The following is a 20566-nucleotide window of genomic DNA, read 5'->3' as shown; positions in this document are numbered from 1 at the left end:
GGAGCATCTATGTTCTCTTTCTCTGCAGTTGGTAACACAACTTCATCGTTGTCATCTACTTTTAAGTGGATTGACCAAAATATTCATCTCGTTATAGATCTGATGCTATAGATCGAACTTCATCTTCAACTTGAATGCTCCCCCTTGCACCAAAATTCCTCTGAAGGGTATCCCAAACCTCCTTAGTTGTCTCTGCATCTACAATGAGGGGTAGAATGTTGTCAACCATAAATTCTTGTATGAATTTCAATGTGAAGGCGTTCTTTTTCCTTTTTGTTTTGAAACCTTTCAAAAAAAATTCATACATCTCTTATTGTTGCTTTGAATTTTTTAGCCTCCTAGATTTTCCCAGTGGTTGAACACTCATGTAGTATGGCTGAACAAGCGAATCAAACTTCAAACATAACAGTTTCTCTACTTTCAACTTCTTTCTTTAACAAGAATGATTGTGTTTGTAACTCACTTTCAATACAATGACTATCAAAATGGGCAACGAAACAAAAAAAAACTTTACTTCCCCTTCTCATAAAAACAATGAAATTATTTTCAAACTTTCCAAAAAACAATGTTTGTACAAAAATTTTAAAATACCCCATTGACAAAACCTTTTAATCTTTAATTAAAAAGAATCAAATCATTTTCACAAGCCCTTTTTAATAAAAAGATTACATAAGCCCTTTAAAAACTCTTTAAAATTTCAAAAACACCCTTTTTAAAAAATCACACATGCCTTTTTCTTTTTTCAGTAACAAAACCTCTTTTTAAAAAAACCCTTCTCTCTTTACACTTCTAAAAGATATTTTTTTTACAAAGGTGTTAAAAGAATTTTAACCAAAAAAAATTAAAATAATCTTAAAATTAAAAAACTTGGCACTGATTAAAGAATGGATCACCCATTATAAAAATAAATGTCAAGCTTTTAAAATTCGTGGAGCCTTCCTACGATTTTTGATGTGGACCTTGATTTTTGACTTAGCTTGCTTGTGGTTCAACTAAGAAAAACGTGGTTTTCCCCATAAGGCTTTCGTGGAGGAGCGTTTCTCACCAATTCGTCTTTGACTTTAACCAGAGTGTTGTCATTGCACTTCACGATGATGAATGCATGCGAAGGGTCTTCGTTTCTAGAGTATTCGGTGTTCATCTCACTTGCTCACTCTGCATAAGTGAGATGGTCACTCAAAATAAAGAAAGATAAAAAAATGGGGGTTGTCATGCAGCCATTCGCCCAACCTTGTTGTACGATATTTTTTAGAAATTCTTCTTACAAGCCACTCGCCCAACCTTCTTCACAGTAGCGGTTTCTTCAAAAAGTGGAGATTTCTTTTGCATATGATTGCTCATGTTATCTGTTAGTCTCTTAAGGAATCTTATGCAAACTCTACTTTGATATTATATTAGAGAATGAAAAATAGTGGAGCAGAAATCAGTTAAATAAAATACATAGGAGACCTCAATATTAAATTATTGAATTGAAAATTGGAGAATCTAATTCCAACCATCTACTAGGTGTTATAATTGTCCATTTAAATGTCAAACTCAGTTAAAATTTATTTCAATTTAGTTAAGTTCTGGTATAACCATTTAATGTTAATATATCCTATATAATATATTTAACTGGTTTTGAATATTGAATATTGAAAAAACATCTCTCCTCCACCTATTTCCATTCTCTAACCAACTGTACTATTATAGATAGTTCCATTCTTCTCTAACACCTCAGTTTCTATGATAAAATTCATTGTCTGAGAGATAGAATGACACTAGGGATACACCATGCGATGAAAGGCCAAATGCAGCTTGTGTAAAGGGCGAGACTGCCTTTCAATTACATTTCTTAGCATTTCCTTCTTTCCAATGTTAGTTGTGGGCGTATGGTGAGAAATGAGCTCCACAACATGAGAAGTACGAAAGTAACAGAGCGTAAACTATATCATGTCCTCCATAGAAGTTGTGCTCTTCCCAATCTCTTCCTTTGGGAGCTTGGCCTCTGATGCACTCAAAGTCATGTTCATGTCTGAAACCATATTTGATTTCTCAGGAACGCCCAATGAAGAGAGGAGATCTAGAAGTGCTTTATTGGAAAATGGTAACAACTTTCATATATTATAGGGTAAAAATCACCTCCATGAAATGTAAAGCTCTTGCAATGTTATGTATCCCCTTTCCCTTAGTTTCTTCAGTGAGGAAAAAAATACCACTCATCTCATTCAACAATCTCACAGGTCTGGATCTGGTCCAATTGAGGATAGGAGCAACCAAATCTACAGGTTGGTGACATAGTAAATTCGTGGATTTACAGAATTGGGTGTCTATGAATTGCACATTTCCATCCTTGATGATTTTAGACAACGTGTTCGCCTCGTCCTCTGTGAGCAAAGAGAAGCTTGCTGTCACAGTCTTGGGTACTTGAATGCTTGGAGTTTCTCTCTCCATAAGTGCAATTGCATGTATGCAACTTTATTTGTGCCAACGACTGTAGACAATGTAAGATATTCAAAGAATCAACTTTATTAAATAACTGAGCAACTTACAGGTGTGAAACACCACCTGTAATACTGCCTCTACAGTACACGCTCTATCTTTCATACATTACATGTAGAATATATATAAAAAGCTCACATATAGGGAAGTTGAACTGAATCTTATAAACCAGGGACAAAATCCTAATCTAGGGTTCGGTTTGAAAATTTTTTACATTAATCTCAACACTCCCCCTTAAGGGAGAAATGGATTCACAGATATACCTAACACTTCCCTAAACAACTCAAATTTGATTCTACCAAGAGGTTTGGTAAAAATATCAGTAGCATTGTCACAACTATTACAATACTCAATATGGATTTCTTTTGACTAAACTTTCTCCCTGACAAAATGAAACTGTGTATCGATATACTTCGTGTTCTTATGAAATGCTAGATTATTTGCAAGTTTGATGAAGCTCTGGTTGTCGCATTTGATCACTGTTACAAGCTTTTCTTCTTCTCCAGCATCAACGAGAATTCTCCTCAACCAAACTGCTTCACATGTCGCTGCACACATAACTTGATATTCAGCGTCTGTAGAAGACAAGGATATTGTGTTCTTCTTTTTGCTACTCCATGTAATGACCTCGAATCCAATGCTGAATGCATAGCCTATTATGGATCATTCGTCATCTACATTTCTAGCCCAATTAGAGTCTTAAAAACCTGTCAATCTAACATCACACAAATCAGTATAAATAATACCAAATATAAGGTTCCTTGGAGATACCGTAAAACACCTTTAGCTACAACCCAATGGCTCTCAACAGTCTTTGACATAAATTGGCTCAATGCACTGACTGCATAAGCCAAATTAGGCCTAGTTGTAGTCAAGTAGATAAGACTCCCAACCAGCTATCTATAAAATGTCGCATCTGCCTCCTTAGATCCATCATCATCTTGAAGTTTCAAGTTCTGTTGTAAATGTACTATTGTAGGTTTGCACTGATCCATTATGAACTTTTCCAGTAAGCTCTTTACATACATACTTTGTGACAGAAAAGTTTGTCTAGAATCCCTCCAAACTTCCAAACCCAAACAATAGTGTAGCTCTCCAAGGTTTTTCAACTCAAAAACTTGTGACATCCACTCTTTGATTTCTTTAATGAGATCATCTGCATTCCCTGTAATGATTAGATCATCTACATATAAAGAAATCAAAACAACCCTCCCCTCTTTATCAAACACATTATAACGATTAGGGTCATTTTTTCTTTTTTATGACCATGCTGCAAGAAAAATGAATCAATTTTGTCATATCATGACTTGGGTGCCTATTTTAGTCCACACAACGCTTTCTTCAACCTGCAAACTAAATGATCTTCACCCTATTTGACAAACCCCTTACATTGCACTAAGTAGACTTCTTCTTTTAAGTCCCCATTTAAAAATGCACATTTAACATCTAGTTGGTGAATCATCCAATGGTGTTTGGTAGCTAAAGCAATTATCATTTTGATTGTGTTTAATTTAGCTATAGAGGCAAATGTTTCATCATAATCTATGATTTCTTGCTGCGAATACCCCTTTGCAACCAACTTATCTTTATACTTATCTATGCTCCCATCTGCTTTAAATTTAGACTTATACAACTATTTGCATCCTATGGGTTGTTTGCCTTTAGGTAGTTTAACTAAATCCCAAGTTTTGTTTTTGAGAATTGTTTCATATTCCTCTTCCATAGCAGCGCTCCATTCACTATATTGAATGGCTTATTTATAAATAGAGGGTTCAACAACATTCATAATACTAGTTATAAAAGAATTTTCCCTATATCTTGCTGGCAACTGAGCTTTCCTACTTGATCTCCTGAGTGGTGGGGTAGCTTCAAACCTTGTCTGATCATGATTTTCTGGACTTGCTTTGACAGTTACATCATCTTCTTTCCCTTCCTGCTACTGCTGATGCATCTACATCTGCTCATTACTGTCACCTGATTCATCACTTCCTTCTTCCACCAACAAGGGCACGTGTAATTCTTCATTAGCACTCTCATGGCTTCCATCATTAACCTACTCATGAAACACTACATCTCTGCTCGCAAACACTTTATGAGTAGAGGGATTAAATAGTTTGTAAGCCTTAAATTTTGTACAATACCCAACAAAAATACATTTGATGGCCTTTGAATCAAGTTTCTTTCTATCTTATTTTAGGGTATGGGAAAGGCTTTGCTGCCAAAAACTCTCAAATGCTTAACTGTAGGCTTATAACCAAATAAAGCTTCAAAAGTTTTAAAGTCTAAAATTCTTGTTGGACTCCTATTCTTTAGATATACTGTAGTATTAATCACTTCAGCCCAGAAGCCGTTAGAAATATTCTTACCTTTCAATATACTGTGAGCACACTCCACAAGGGTTATGTTCTTCCTCTCTGCAACCCCGTTTTGTTGAGGAGTGTGGGGTACTGTAAATTGCTGTTGTATCCCATTATCTTTGTAGTATTTGAGTACACAAGCTTTCTTGTACTCTCCCCCTTGATCCGAGCAGAGAATCCTGATGCTTTTACTTGTCTGCTTTTCAACCATACTTCTAAACTCCTTGAAGTATTCAAAAGTGTTGCTCTTCTTCCTGAGGAAATACACCCAAGTAAATCTAGTATAGTCATCAATAAACAGTAAAAAATAGTATGCACCACCTAACGATCTTGTCTACATAGGCCTGCATAGATCTGTGTGTACCAGCTCGAGTATATCTCTCTTCTTTCTATCAGGATTCATAGGAAATTCATCTTTGTGCAACTTTCCTAGTGCACATGCATCACAATCAATATGAGCAGATTTTAAAACAGGAAGACCTTCGACCATACCTCTTTTCTGTAATAGTAGTAGATCATTGAAGTTAATAGGGCCGAACCTCTGGTGCCATAAGTCTATTGTAGTCATGGAAGATGATGCCAATACCTGACGTGGTGTGCTTTTGACATTTAGTTTGTATAATCCTCCCACATGAATACCTAATGAAATAGGCTTCATACAATCCAACAAGTCTCTAATGACACAATATGATTCATAAAACTCTACCTTGATGTTCTGACCAGTTATAGTAGAAACAGAGATCAAATTCTTTTTTATCCCTCGTACATACATCACATTGTGGATATGTCTAATATTTCTATTAGGCAAAACAACAAGAATATTACCATAACCTTTGATTTGGTACCCTCTATCATTGCCATGATAGATGTTTGCTCCACTGCTGGTTGCTTTGAAGTCTTCAAACCACTATCTGTTCCATGTCATGTGGATAGATGCACTTGAGTCGACAAACCAGGTATCTACTTCATCCTCCTTAGCCGAAAGTGCAGAGTCAGATATGAATAGTCTGATGTTTTGGCTTTGTTCCGCATCAACAAAATGATCTACATGCTGCTTATGTCTCTTCCGACCTTCATCAAACTTCTTCTTCATGCAATATCTAGCTATATGGCCGGTTCTACCACAATAAAAACATTTGGTCGCAGAGTCATTTGTATTGAAAGACGTACCTTGGGGTGAGGGCATCTTTCTCTGTGGGGTTGCACTGCTCTTCTATGTTGCATTTGGCTTTCCTCTGAAGGGCTTCTTCTTCGTCATTAAGGCCAGATCTGAACTTTGGGGTTTATGAGTGAGTTGTCTTTCCTTCTCTTGCATGAGGATCGTTACCAATTCTTCAAATACGGGGGCTTTTTCTGTTGCATTCAAGCTAGTGATGAATATCTGATACTCGTCAGTCATGCCATTTATGGTAATCGTCACTAGATCTGTATCTGGCATAACTTCATTGATATCTCCCAACTTGTTCTTGAGCTCCTTGATCCACGAAATGAATGATACAACTGTCTCGTTCTCCTCCATCTTGATGGAGAGAATCTTGCCCTTCAAGAACAACAATCGATTGGTGTTCTTGACCTCATAGAGATCCTTGAGCATCTTCTAGATCTCTGGTGTAGTCTTGCAATCACGGATATGGGGAATAATGCAATCCTTGACTAACAATTTCATGAGCATTCTCACCTTAGTCTCTTGCTTGTCCGAGCCTTGGATTGTTGTTGTTGTTCCTCCTGCAACCAGGTTTGGCTTCACCTCATCATTGTTCACAATCGTCCATGCATTGTGTCCCTCAAGCAGCATTTGCTACTTGAATTTCCAACCTAAGTAATTGGATCCATCCAGCTTATTATTTTCATTGAGGTAAGCTTCTTCTACTTGATTGTTCATCTTGAATAAATAAAAAACTTCAACCCCAATAATTAAAAAAACCTTAGATCTTCTAAAAAACAATTGTCTCAAATGCCCTATCCAAAAAAGGCAGCCCAAATCCCCTTTTTTTTTTCAATCACCCCCCTTTTTCAAATAGAGAACCCCTTCTTTTCATTAAATAAAGAATTTAAAAAACACTTGAATTCTTTAGTAAATAACTTTAAATAAAAAGACCCCATATTCCTTCCTTAAAAAATAAGGACCCCTTTTCTTTTTCCTTTCTAAAAGGATTACTGATTCTTTCCTTTTAAAAACAATCACCCCTTTTAATAACAAGCCCCCTATTTAATTAAAAATCTTGAAAAAAATTCAAATAGAAATTCTCTTATGCATCATTCGCAATGTATTTCGACCTCATCATTAATCAAATATCAAAAAGGAATACCAACGTGACTTAAAATTCATATCACCGTGACTTAAAATAATATGGAGCCTAGGAGGTGTAAGACCAAAGCTCTATGTCGTTAGCAATTCCCCCTTCGAGCACGCACTCGTTGAAACAGTGCCACGAAGCCAGGACTCACTTTCATTTTTCTTGTCTGTTGTGGCTCCCTCCACACTGGGCGATTTCTCCACGCAGTGCTGGCCTCGTCCACGGATTCAGATCCAACACGCTGCCTCTGATCAGCACACCTCCAGGCATCCAATGCGGCCTCCTCCACGCAACTTCAATTTCACGCAGAGATATACGCAGGCTTCAATTTCAAACGGGCTTTGGATCGCACTTGCAGTTGTCCTCTTTTCAGAGGGTAGCACACCACACTAAAAAAACCATGCAGCATTCAAAGACAAAAAACAGAGTCTTTTCACCTCAAGGTTGGTGCGATTGTCTGATGCGTACTCGCGCCGTCCTTCCGAATGGAAAACACGTAATGTAGAGGTGAAATCGGCGTGACTATCACTTTAGAAAATGCGTTGATTTCCCCTAAGCACATTGGCGTCTCTCTACCTAGGGTACAGGTTTCCTCAGCCCTGTATCTCTGATACCATGTCAAATATTTGAAGAATCAATTTTATTTCTTCAATTTTATTAAACAACTGAGCAACATACAAGTGTGAAACACCATTTTTAAGACTGCCTCTGCCGTACAGGCTCTATCTTTCATACATTACATGCAGAATATACCTAACAAGCTTAGATATACGGAAGTTGAACTGAATCCTATAAACGAAGAATATAATCCTAGGTTTGGTGTGAACAGTTTCTACATTAATCTCAACAGACAAGACGATCATCATGGTGCCTCCAGAAAAACACATAGTAAAACAAAAATAAGCACAATAAATATTTCTTATATTATATATATTTCGAGAAAAGAAAACTTAATATAGCCATTTCAACTCAAGCAAACTCTTATACATTTATGATGATTTATGCTTAGAAGTGACAATATAGTGACAAGATGAAATGGATCATCAAATAGATAATTAAAAAATTAGGATTCATTTTTATATAAAAGCATCATAATTATATATATGTGATATATATAGATAATTATTTTTTTATATTTTTATATAAAATCAGTATAATTATATATATGATTTTCCAGTAAGAAAAAAAGCAAGATTTATATTAATATGTGCAATATATACATATAAAACTGCTCTGTAGAGCATTTATCATATTCTATATGCAGTAGAGAAGGTTGAAGATATATATTGATCATATCCAACATGTCTTTAGATAGGCATATCATCTTCATTTTTCAGGAATATGATCTAGATCAAAAGATATACAGATAGAGGATCCAAAACAGATTACCAGAACGAACCATATCGTGCACCCAAAAGGAGACAGGGAAATGACAACATACCTCTATTTGTGGAGCATCATTAAGCAGAATAAGCATAACTATATATATATATATATGATATATAAGGATAATTATTTATTTTATATATCGTTTAAGAGGCAATTTAATCGGCCATTAAAGTAATGTCAAATATATAAAAAATTGGAAATCCAAAAAAACAAATTCCCCAATCATAACTAGGGAATGAAAAAACTGAAAGCCAAATGCTATGGAGGAACTCTAACGACTGCCCTTTTCTGTTACTTCCCATGTACGTATTTCTAACGAACAAAAACTTAAAAAACTGACATGTGGAAATCCTACATTGTGGAACGTGTTCTGTGTTGCAATTACAAGCATCTTTTGACTTTCAACTGTGGAACGTGTTCAGTGTTGCAATTACAAGCATCCCTTTGCTTTCAACTGTGTGACAAATTCTTTGGACAACGCATAGGAACCACCAGCAATACTGTGTGACACAACAGATTAAAAGCGCATTTTCGATAAATTGAACGAACCTTCCACCAGCAAAATTGTGTGGCATGGCAGATTCAAACGACTTAAAGATCAATGTATCATTTCGATCCATGCAAATAGTTCTATTTAGCACATACAAAGCACAACTTTCACCCGCAAAAGTGTGTGACACAACAGATTCAAATGACTTGAAGATCAATTATAGGCGATGTATTATTTCGATATATGCAAATAATTTTATTAAGAACGTACCCCACAGAAACAAATAATACAATGCTTTTCAGTATTTTTTTTTTGGGGTTATACGAATAATATATGCGTTTATGATTTTCGTATTCTACGTAGGTATTATATATATATATATAGAGAGAGTATTTGTATAAGAAAAGTTCAAAAATATATTTAATAATATGAATAAATAGGAAAAATTTAAGATATCGAAAGTATTTTTCATATTCATGTATCTATTATTTTCCTTTTTTATTAGTTTCGTGTTTGGATAAAGCAAATGAAAAATCAAATTAAGATAGGAAAGATTTAAATATAATAATGAACAGTCTGATTTACCTAGAACAATGAATAGTAAAATAAATAAACATCGAAAATGGTATAGTTTAATATAGAATGAAAAGAAGGAAAATATACTCACAAAATTAGGAAAAGGAAATGTCAAAATAAATTAAGGTATAAGTTGTTTGAAGATAAGTAAGTGTTTTGGATGGTTCATAAATAATTAATTGAAAATTTTTTAAGTGGTTTAAGTATCAATGGATATATAATAAAAGGATGTGACGGAGTCAAAAAAAATATGTCTAAAGAATAATTGAGTGATGATATATAAAAAGAATTTTCTAAGGGCTATTCAAATAGAAAGGAAATGATTGTTAAGTTCAATCAATATTAATAGTCCAAAATACATGAATGGATGAACAATTGCTTGTAGTAGTGATGTCTCAATTGCTTTGTTCTATGTCAATTTTCCTAAATTATCTTTATTTCATGATCTAGTCATAAAGCTTATTTCAAACAAATTACATGTGATTGACTATATTTTCTAAATTTATGAAAAACCAAACATGATAATATAAGAGAATGAAAATTTATCGTTTGAATGAAAACTTGTTGGTATGGATAAATGTCCCAAGAAGCTTCTCCCCTCTAACTGGTCCTAATGAGGTTTGATGTTGAGAGGTATTCATGGTTGAAAATATATGAATTAGCCTAAAAACAGATAAAAATTAGACTTGAATTGAAAAAGAAGGAGTTACAGCTCGCAGGTGAGTACTGCATCTGGAGACTGCACTCAAACAAAGAGAACTCTCTCCGTACACTCTACATTCATCAAATGAACAATTACATCATTAAGTACATTACTAGAGATCAGGAAGTTGCAACCAAACTCCTACACTCTAGGAACAAATCCTAAACTAAGGAGATACGTTACAACTTGTGTAACCATTTCTCCATTAATACAAAATAATATTAATTATTTTCAACTCCCCCCTTGATGGAGAAAGGATTATCCTGAACTCCTAGCATCCCTCTAAACAATTCAATCTTTACACGCCCAAGAGGCTTAGTAAACATATCAGCCATGTTATCACAAGTTTTACAATATTCAACACATATCTCTTTTGACTGTTGTTTCTCTCGATGAAGCAGAGCTAGAGTGCTTTGCTTTTTGCTGCTTCGTGCTATGACCACGGATCTAATGCTAAATGCGTAACTTGTGATAGATCTTCGATCATCCAAGTTACCTGCCCAATCAGAATCTGAAAAACCTGCTAGAATAACATCAGAAGTGTCAGTGTACAAAATGCCATAATTACTAGTACCACTAAGATACCTCAACACACTTTTTGTTAAACCCAGTGACTTTCAAGTGGTTTTAACATGAACTGGCTCAACACATTAACAGAATATGCCAAATCTGGTCTAGTTGTAGCCAGATATATCAAACTGCCAACTAGCTGTCTATACATGGTTGCATCCACCTCTTTAGTACCGTCATCACTACTCAACTTGAAGTTCTGTTGTAATGGTGTTGTTGCTGATTTGCACTGCTCTATTCTGAGCCTTTCCAGCAAGCTTCTAGCATACTTCCCCTGAGTAAGAAAGGTTTTTCCAGAGTCTTTCCATCCCATAAACTTGTGACATCTTATTTCTTTGATCAAATTGTTAGCATTCCCTGTTATGATCATATCATCTACATACAAAGAAATCAAAATAATTTTCCTATGTTTATTAAAATTGGTATACAGATTTGGATCATTCAAGCTCCTATGAAAGCCATGCTGAACAAAAAAATGAGTCAATTTTCTCATACCATGACCTGGGTGCCTGTTTTAAACCATAAAGTGCCTTTTTCAATTTACACACAAGATGTTCCTGCCCATTTTTCACAAAACCTTCAGGCTGTACTAAATAAATTTCTTCCTTCAAGTCACCATTCAGAAATGCAGACTTAACATCTAGCTGGTGTAGCTGCCATTTGTATTTTTTTGCTAAGGAAATTAGCATTCTAATGGTGTTTAATTTGGCTACAGGAGCAAAGGTGTCATTGAAATCTATTCCCTCTTTCTGTGAGTAACCCTTTGCTACTAGTCTAGCTTTAAGTTTCTCTATACTCCCATCTGCATTTATTTTTGGTTTATACAACCATTTGCATCCTATGGGGGTTTTACCTTCAGGAAATTCAACCAAATCCCAAGTATGGTTTCTGTTTATTGATTCTATTTCCTCATACATTGCAGCCCTCCATGCATCAGATTTACTTGCTTCCTCATAATTTGCAGGTTCTACAATGTTTAAAATCTTTGACATTAATGCATAGTCTTTCAATTTAGAAGGTAATCGAGTATTCCTACTTGATCTCCTTGGTAGGGGACTTATCTCAAATATGTCTATTTCAGCCTTTTCTAGGCTTGCATCATTGATTACATTTCCTGTTACTTATTCTTCTTGTTTCTGCTCCTGCTCTTCATCTTCCTCACTGTTTTCTTCCATTAGCAATGGAATGTGCCAATCACTGTTAGAGTCATCCTTTCCTTCTTCAACCTGTTCTAGTTATAACATTGTAAATTCCCCAGGATTCCCAAGATTGAAAGGACCAACATGTTCGCCCTCCATAAGTCGCATAAGGCATTCAACCAGATCAGAAACAAATTGGAAGCTCCGTGTCTATTCCCCATTTCCATAGACTGTCAAATGCTCCTTGTGCAAAGCCTGAGTAACAAAATTACTTGCAACTCGACCATCGTCACGGCACATTCGCGGACCGTATGTATTGAAAATTCGAGCAATCTGAACCTCAACATTTTCTTCCTTGTGATAATCCATAGCCAGAGTTTCGGCTGTTCTCTTACCCTCATCATCAACCTCCAACAATAAGGGTTTCACAACGTCATGTTCAAACCTCGAATTGCCAAAATGATGCAAAACATTCTCCTTCCTTCCTGTGAAGAAATTGTCGACAACAATAACACTGTCACCTCTTGCCATGAGCCTATCAAGTAAATGACTGCCAACAAAGCCAGCTCCACCCGTCACGACAACTCGCAGGGACTTTCTCTTCAAACCTAGGAGCACTTTAGCCCCCTAATTCACCATCGAACCCGAATGATACTGAGAAAACCAAGAAACATGAGTCTCATAAACAACCCGATGAGGTTTGTTGGGCACAAACCTTCCATTTTCATTAACATTAGAATCCAAAACCCCAGGCCGAAGGATAAAGAAAGTCGATGCGATGGCGATTCCTATCAAAATAAATAGCAGTCGTTGCTCCCTGAGCAAATAATCTACTGGTCTGATAATAGACCACGACTTTTCTGGCTTAAGAGAGTACTCATCACTGTTATTCATATTGGACTGATAAAATTTCTGATCCTCTGATGAATAAGTCTTCAATGAGCCACCACTTGGCAAGTCCGATCTGCTGCCACCAAACAGATCAGGAACTCCAATGCGCCACCACCTGGGCAAATCCGATCTACTACCACCAAACAGATCAGGAACTCCAATGCGCCACCACCGGGCAAGTCTGATCTGCTGCCACCGAACAGATCAGGAACTCCAATGCGCCACCATGAGACAAGTCTGATCTGCTGCCACCGAACAGATCAGGAACTCCAATGCGCCACCACCGGGAAAATCTGATCTTCTACCACGAAATAGATCAGGAATTTCAAAGTGCCACCACCGGGCAAGGCCGATCTGCAGAAAATTGCAGATCTTCCAAAGAGAAAGAGGTTGGCGCTACTCGATGGTGAAATACCCGCGCCGAAAACAAAATCGACACGTGCCATGAAATTGGCGAGATTAAAGCTTTCTTTTCCGCGCTAATGGCAATTTCTGGTGCTCTGGCGCGATTATCACTCACAAAACAATGCCAAATGGCGCGACTATTCCTTAATAAACAGTGCCAACCCTTTCTTCCGCTCAAAAATGGTGCGACTGTTCACGACGAAACTGCGCCAACCCTAGTTTCCGCTCAGAGATGATCAGTCATCTGAGACCTGTCTTAAGGTGTTACTACAGTCCACCTGATTCTATGAATGCTTCTTTACACTCCACTGCCACTATAGTTCTGTAATCAATGATGCATCCTAAAAAAATTAAGGCTATCCCTACTCTATGCTCTAATACCAAGATAAAAATCAGACTTGAATTGAAAAAGGAGTTATAGCTCACAGGTGAGTACTGCACCTAGAGACTGCACTCAAACAAAGAGAACTCTCTCCGTACACTCTACATTCATCAAATGAACAATTACATCATTAAGTACATTACTAGAGATCAGAAAGTTGCAACCAAACTCCTACACTCTAGGAACAAATCCTAAACTAAAGAAATACGTTACAACTTGTGTAACCATTTCTCCATTAAATTAAAAATAATATCAATTATTTTCAACTAAAACTACCAAATTAATAATAATGAAACTAACGTTTTAATACAAATTCGTCTTTGCTAATATAAATATTCTTCATATAACACTATAAATTATTTATTGAAATAAATTCTTTTGTTACACAATAACAAAATTAACATTTATAAACCTATTTGAAAATTAATATGTTATTTAAATTTAATATAAAAATAAATAAATTATTATCTCCATAATATATAAGCTCACTTATACAATATAATCATATCATATCTTAATAGCTCATAATAATTGATGCTTGGTCGAAGTAGCCCTACAAATCTCTCTATATCATTATAATTTAATAGTTAATTAAAGCTTAATAAGGAATAATCTTTAAATAATAAAAAAACAAATGACATTTTTGTTTCCATTATATTTTTATTAATAGAAATCATACTAAAAGAATATTTTGTTTTTTATTATCTAGTAAATACCCACAATAATATTATTGATTTTTAAAAATTAAATCTATCATCACAATTAATGTAGAAAGTTTCCATTCATAAAATATGAAAACCAAAATATTTATCAATATCATTTACATATTTTCAAATATTTAAATTAAAATATATAATTTTTCTTGGAATGAAAAGTAATTTTACTTAAAACAATAAATATGATATAATATTAATAAAAAATAAATTGATAAATAAATATTTTATAAACAATTATAAATAAAATTTATATTATCAAAATTGATCTGAAATGATCATAAACTAAAACTGATGTAGAAGTGATTAGCCCTTGATGATTTGAGTGTTAACTGAAAGGGCAGAAATCTAGAGAAAACTACTTGAGAAGAAGACTTTATGACAGCTGATTAAACATAAGTAAGATGCATAACAAAAGTGAAAATAGTAAAAACACAACGATACCATACAACAAAGTTGATTACGGAGTTCGTCCCTGATGGACTACATCTCCAGGTTCACTTTCAAGATGGGTGACCGCATTATTAGGATTGAAACCAAGGAGACCAGACTAAATATGCATGCAGGCATTTTTGATCACTGTAAAAGAAAGCTCTTTGAACCAACTTTCGAACACTTGTTGCGGTTCTCAATTCTGACTCGAGATACTTCTGTTACACTGAAAACAAAACTGCCTATGACCTCCAGAATCTACATACAAAAACCAAAACTACTAATCTCTACATCAATGAAGAAAAACCGCCACTTATAGGCCTACAGGTACATCAAAACCTCCTTGGCTAAATTCGAGATGAATTGGTTGCCTTCTAGATGGGTTTAGAGCCTCGGTTTAGTTGTTCAATGCCACATAGGATGGCTTCTAGGCCATCGAATTAAATTGTAACCAAAACACTTAAAAAAACACAAAAATACATTATGTTATAACAGAAACCGTTTGTGGTCAGGGTAATCTAGTGGAGGTGCGGACAAGTCATGTGAGCAGGTGACCGAACCCGTGGTTTAGAAGGTCGTTATCTGCTAATTGTTCACATGTTACTCCACTACAGTCATCTCCAAACTTGATGGTTAACTCCTGACTGCGCGGCAAATGTTGTTCACGTGCCAACAGTTTCTGTTGTCGTCACGGTCGGCCTTCCCTGCACAGTTAACCCTGTTGCTTGTAACTTGACTACTTTCCCATTCACATGAACATGTTTATTCCGACACGGTTTCATAACCCGATGGTCAACTGCTAACCCGTTAGCTGATCTTCGTTCACATGTGGCTTATCCCCTAGTGGTTCCGACACGATTAGAGTTAATGGTTTAAGGCATAGTTACCAAATTTGGCCGAATCGGCTTGAAAAATTCGAATATTCGGCAGTTCGATTCGATTCGGTGATTAATACGGTTAAATGCGGTTCGGTTCGGTGATTGGTTTCTTCTCCCAAATAATAGAAGTGACGTGGATGGGCTTGGTATTAGGTTAAATTCGGTTCGGTTCGGTGATTGGTTTCTTCTCCCAAATAATAGAAGTGACGTGGATGGGCTTGGTATTAGGTGAGACTCGTAGTAGTATTTCCAACGATTAGAGAACATTTCTAATTTCCCTTGCTCGGATAGAGAAAACAAAAATGGAAAATATTAGTGAAATTAAGAAAAATCTGTTTTTTCAATCTTCAATTTAGGAAAGAAACAGAAAATAAGTGAAAGTAGTTTATTCTTTCATTGTTATAAGATTCTATGAATAGAAATAAGTAGAGTTTAGATGGCATATATAAAGAAGAAAAATAAAAAGTTAAAAAGACAGAACAAAATAGAAGGTAAAATTGATATTAGAATTTTTATTTTTATTTTTTAATCTTGGAAACCGAAATGTGTGAAGTAACTTAATTTTAAGTAATTAGTTTTTATTTATGGAGGGATTGATGTTTTGGAGAGAAAAAATGAATAGTAAATTTTTTAGATAATTTTATTTCTAAGATTGTTATATTATTTAAAATTAATAAAAAATATTCATAATTCAAAATAAATTGAGAAAAATTTAATAAAAAAAACTATTTTTATGATGTCTATTATCGATTTTTTTGCGAATTTAATTTTTTTCGTTCGAATTTTTATCGTATCGAATCGAATTCGAATTCGAATTCGAATTCGAACTTGGTAACTATGGTTTAAGGACTAATATATAGTTTTGTAATGTTTCATATGTATTCCAATATATATAAAGGCTGAGAGTTGTATTAGTTAGGTTTTATGTTATAGTTTCAACACATAGTTGCATGCGATAGGTTTGATAGATTAGAACTAGGGTTCTAGGTCTATAACTTAGGTTTTTGATACATAGTTGTAATATATCCAATGGTGTTTAGGACTTAAGTAATAGGTTTTAGCATTAGGTTTTTAATGCATTTGGATGTTGCATTTAGGTCCTAGGTTTAGGTTTAGTCATTAGGATTTTTTACATCAAATAAAAAAAAACCTCTTTACAACTAAATGTCGCAAAGTGACATTCAAAACATTTGTCACATGACAACGAACCCGTCGACATCAAAACCTGCGAGTGGACGACAAAATCCATGTCGACACCAAATCCTGTGAAGTGGATGACAACCTCATGTCGACAACCCAAATCCTGTGAAGTGAACGACAAACACATGTCATCGACCAATCCTAGCGGAACTGTTGATGAACACAAGTCGACAGCCACGTACAAAACCATCTCACTGAATGCCATGAAAACTAGAACATTACCTAAACAACCTACTCCATGACCAACACTAGCGATACTGAACTGAATGCTAACGACGACACGGAATACTGATGATGACACTGAACAATTGATCTCACGAGATCCTCCTAGATCAAAAATAATTTTAATTTTATAATTATAATATTTATTTCCACTTTAATAAATACAATAGATTTATATATTTGTGAATTTTCATTAAATAAAATAAGAAAATGATATATATATATATGAACCATAATACACTTTATAAATAATGAAACTATACTTAATAAATCTCATAATCAACTCTTCTTGGCATACACTTAATAATTAATGACACTCCACATAATAAATCTCATAATGAAATCTTTTTGCACCTACTAAACCACGAGAATGCAATATTTCTATATCCGTAATTCTTCCCCATAATTAAGAATTGAAAAATATATTTTGCATTATATTCTGCACATGCATAGCATGTTAGATATGTCTCATGGAACTTTAGTTGGAAGATAACATATGGGGACAAACTCTAACCGTCTCAAAATCAGCTCAACATCCCATTCCTGTGGATATGATATCATGCGATAATAGGAAAATAACCTCTTCGCAAGAAGATATTAAAATTGATTAAAACATACCAATATAAAGCGTACTATGAATCACAGTAAAGTCGGCCCACTAATGATTATTATTATTTTACAACTGTGTACCATAAAACCCTAGACTCTCTGATGGTAACTAACGATTTTCCTTGGTAAGCCAAGGCAGAGTATCCACCACAATCAGAGGTGACAGTCAGTCGATTCCTCGCTCTTCCATCGGGATGACATAGAGCAGTGCCATTATAGATAATTCCATTATTGTTCAATGATAGTAGATCACCTTATACGGAGTGCCATTATGGACATTTCCATTATTGTTCAATGACAGCGGAACACCCCATAAGTATACACCAAGCGATGGAAGGCCAACGGCGGCTTGTGTGAAGGGCCAGATTTATGCAGAGAATTGGCAGTATAGTGACTAGATGAAATGGATTATTAGACCGATAATTAAAAAATTAGTATTCTTTTTTTTATAAAACCATCATACCTATTAGTATATATTGATAATGTTATTTAGCTTCTATCAATTTATAGATGGTTTTATAATAATTTTTCATTTTATAACTCCATACTATTAACTTTATAAATATTTGTTAATTTAATAATCGGTAAAACGAATTAAGTTAATGTGAAAATGAAAATAAATAAATAAATTTATAGGAGTAAGTTAATTAGTATTTGAAATTCTATTCATTAAGGTGAAGAACATATATCACTTATAATTATTATATAAAATTTTGATTTTTTATTTTTTAGAAAATATAAGTAAAAATATAAAGACAAAAATAAATATTATCATTATAAAATATAAATTTATTTTCACCATTTTAACAATCAATTTAGTCGTAGAAAGTTTATTAGAGAATGTGAAATTGATGGCTTTCTCTCATTAGTTTTTTTTTTAAGAAAATTAACACTGAACAATATCTTCATGCTAATTCGCATCATTTTCCGGCTCAAAAGCTAAATCACTTCAATGATGAAAAAACCCATATTCTTATTGTTTTTAATAAGAATGCTTATAGTAGGCCCGAGTTTCTTAAAGCCTTCCTTAAAGATGAAAAAGGTCCTAAGATTAGAAAATATCTTAGTTTCTTAAAGCCTTCCTTAAGGATGAAAAAGGTCCTAAGATTAGAAAAGATCTTATTTTGAGCGGTGCATTTTCTATTTATCCAAGGAACAACTTACAAGATTACAAAAATCCTCTTCGACATTTAGGCCCCTAAACACTATCTGAAGCTTCCTAAGTTTAGTGAAGGACCCTAATCTGAAGCTTCCTAAGTTTAGTGAAGGACCCTATGAACCCTAGGTTTAGTGAAGGACCATGTGAACCCTAAATAAGGGAAAGGTGTTTAAGTCATCCCTTCTCCGATGGAACTCCATATATTGGTGAAACTAGCGCTCAATTAATCAAGGGATTCATGAGCACGTAGATGACATCAAACATAGAATGTCTGACTGTTCAGCTTTGGCAGAACAAGGGGAAAAGAAAAAAAACCACATTTTCATTGAAGAGGCTAAAGTCATTGCAAGGATTAACCATTTTCATCACCGTAAGTTTAGAGAAGCCTTGGAAATTGAAAAGACACTGTTAGATCAATGAATTATCTTCCTAAATTTTTATTATTTACTTATTTATTTTTATTTTTTAATAGAAATTATTTTTATTTTATTTTCATTTATTTACTTCTTCCCTAATAAAACGATAAAAAATTATTTAGCTATACACACTACAAACCAGTGAACTAAGCCAATATCTCATACTTTTGCCTTAAATGGGGTTGCGTTATGGATATAAAACGATAAAAAATTATTTAGCTATACACACTACAAACCAGTGAACTAAGCCAATATCTCATACTTATGCCCTAAATGGGGTTGCGTTATGGATATAAATAGATGACTACGCTGGTCAATCACAAACGAAGCAATGTTATTGAATCCCTATTTGTAATTTATGTGATTTACCGCCTCAAACACTACTGATGAAGATGTTCAAGAAGGCCTTGGAAAAATAGAGGATAGGCTTCTCCGCCCTGCGTTATGATTTTCCTACTTCCCAACCTTAGCAATGGTACGTTTGATCATTGTTAATGTTTTAAAGCTTTCTTCAATCCCCATTCTTCTTAATCATCCGAAGGTCCGTCATCGGCGCTTAAAACCAATACAGTTGTTCGATTTAAATCAATACACGGTCAAGACTCATGAATTCTATTGTTTTTCGTACAAAGACAGAGGACCATCCTTAACCTTTGGGGTACTCCTTTTCCTTCCTATCATTTGCATGTCATTTTTATCACAACGTATAACTCCATATAACCATGAAATTATTCCAACCAATTTACCTGCTCTAATGCCCATCCGATATGACTCCTTATGCCATGAAAGCTACGTGCAATACACGAGATCGCCTTCGGCTTTATGGCGAATTTTGACGGATTGTGAGCTGATAGGTCAGAGTTTTACTACCCCAACTTAATTTCATTTTGGATATGCCATGTGATCAGTTGTTTTGACATGGGTGACGTTAATTGTTTAGATATAGGTGAGGGTTATTGGTTTGGAATCCACCGAATTATATAATTCTATTGTGAATAGGAGCGGAGTCAATTATTTGGACATAGATGAGATTAATTGTATGTTAATTATTTAGATAGGGGTGAGATCAATTGTTTAACTTCAATAGAATTCTAAATATCCACAATGAAATTAAGAATGATTTATTACCACATAACTAAACTAAACATTAAATGTTAATATTATGAATTGAGCATGCTTCCACCCTATAACAGTTTTACAAGCTTTATTAAAATTGTGGATGTAGCCTGCTGCACCATCACCACTTTTTGCAAGCTT

At 34.7% G+C, this 20566-nt stretch overlaps 1 pseudogene; it reads right to left on the bottom strand.

Moving 5' to 3' along the window:
* Positions 1–12212: 12212 nt before the first annotated feature.
* On the bottom strand, positions 12213–12896 carry LOC149212120 (UDP-glucuronic acid decarboxylase 2 pseudogene; annotated as a pseudogene).
* Positions 12897–20566: the final 7670 nt, after the last annotated feature.

The sequence above is a fragment of the Pinus tabuliformis genome, chromosome 1_1, assembly GCF_031772625.1.
Source record: "Pinus tabuliformis cultivar Carrire ecotype Pingquan chromosome 1_1, CPIR1, whole genome shotgun sequence".
NCBI lineage: Eukaryota > Viridiplantae > Streptophyta > Pinopsida > Pinales > Pinaceae > Pinus > Pinus tabuliformis.
The sequence above is the reverse complement of the archived record's forward strand: the minus strand, read 5'-3'. Positions and strand labels throughout refer to the sequence as shown.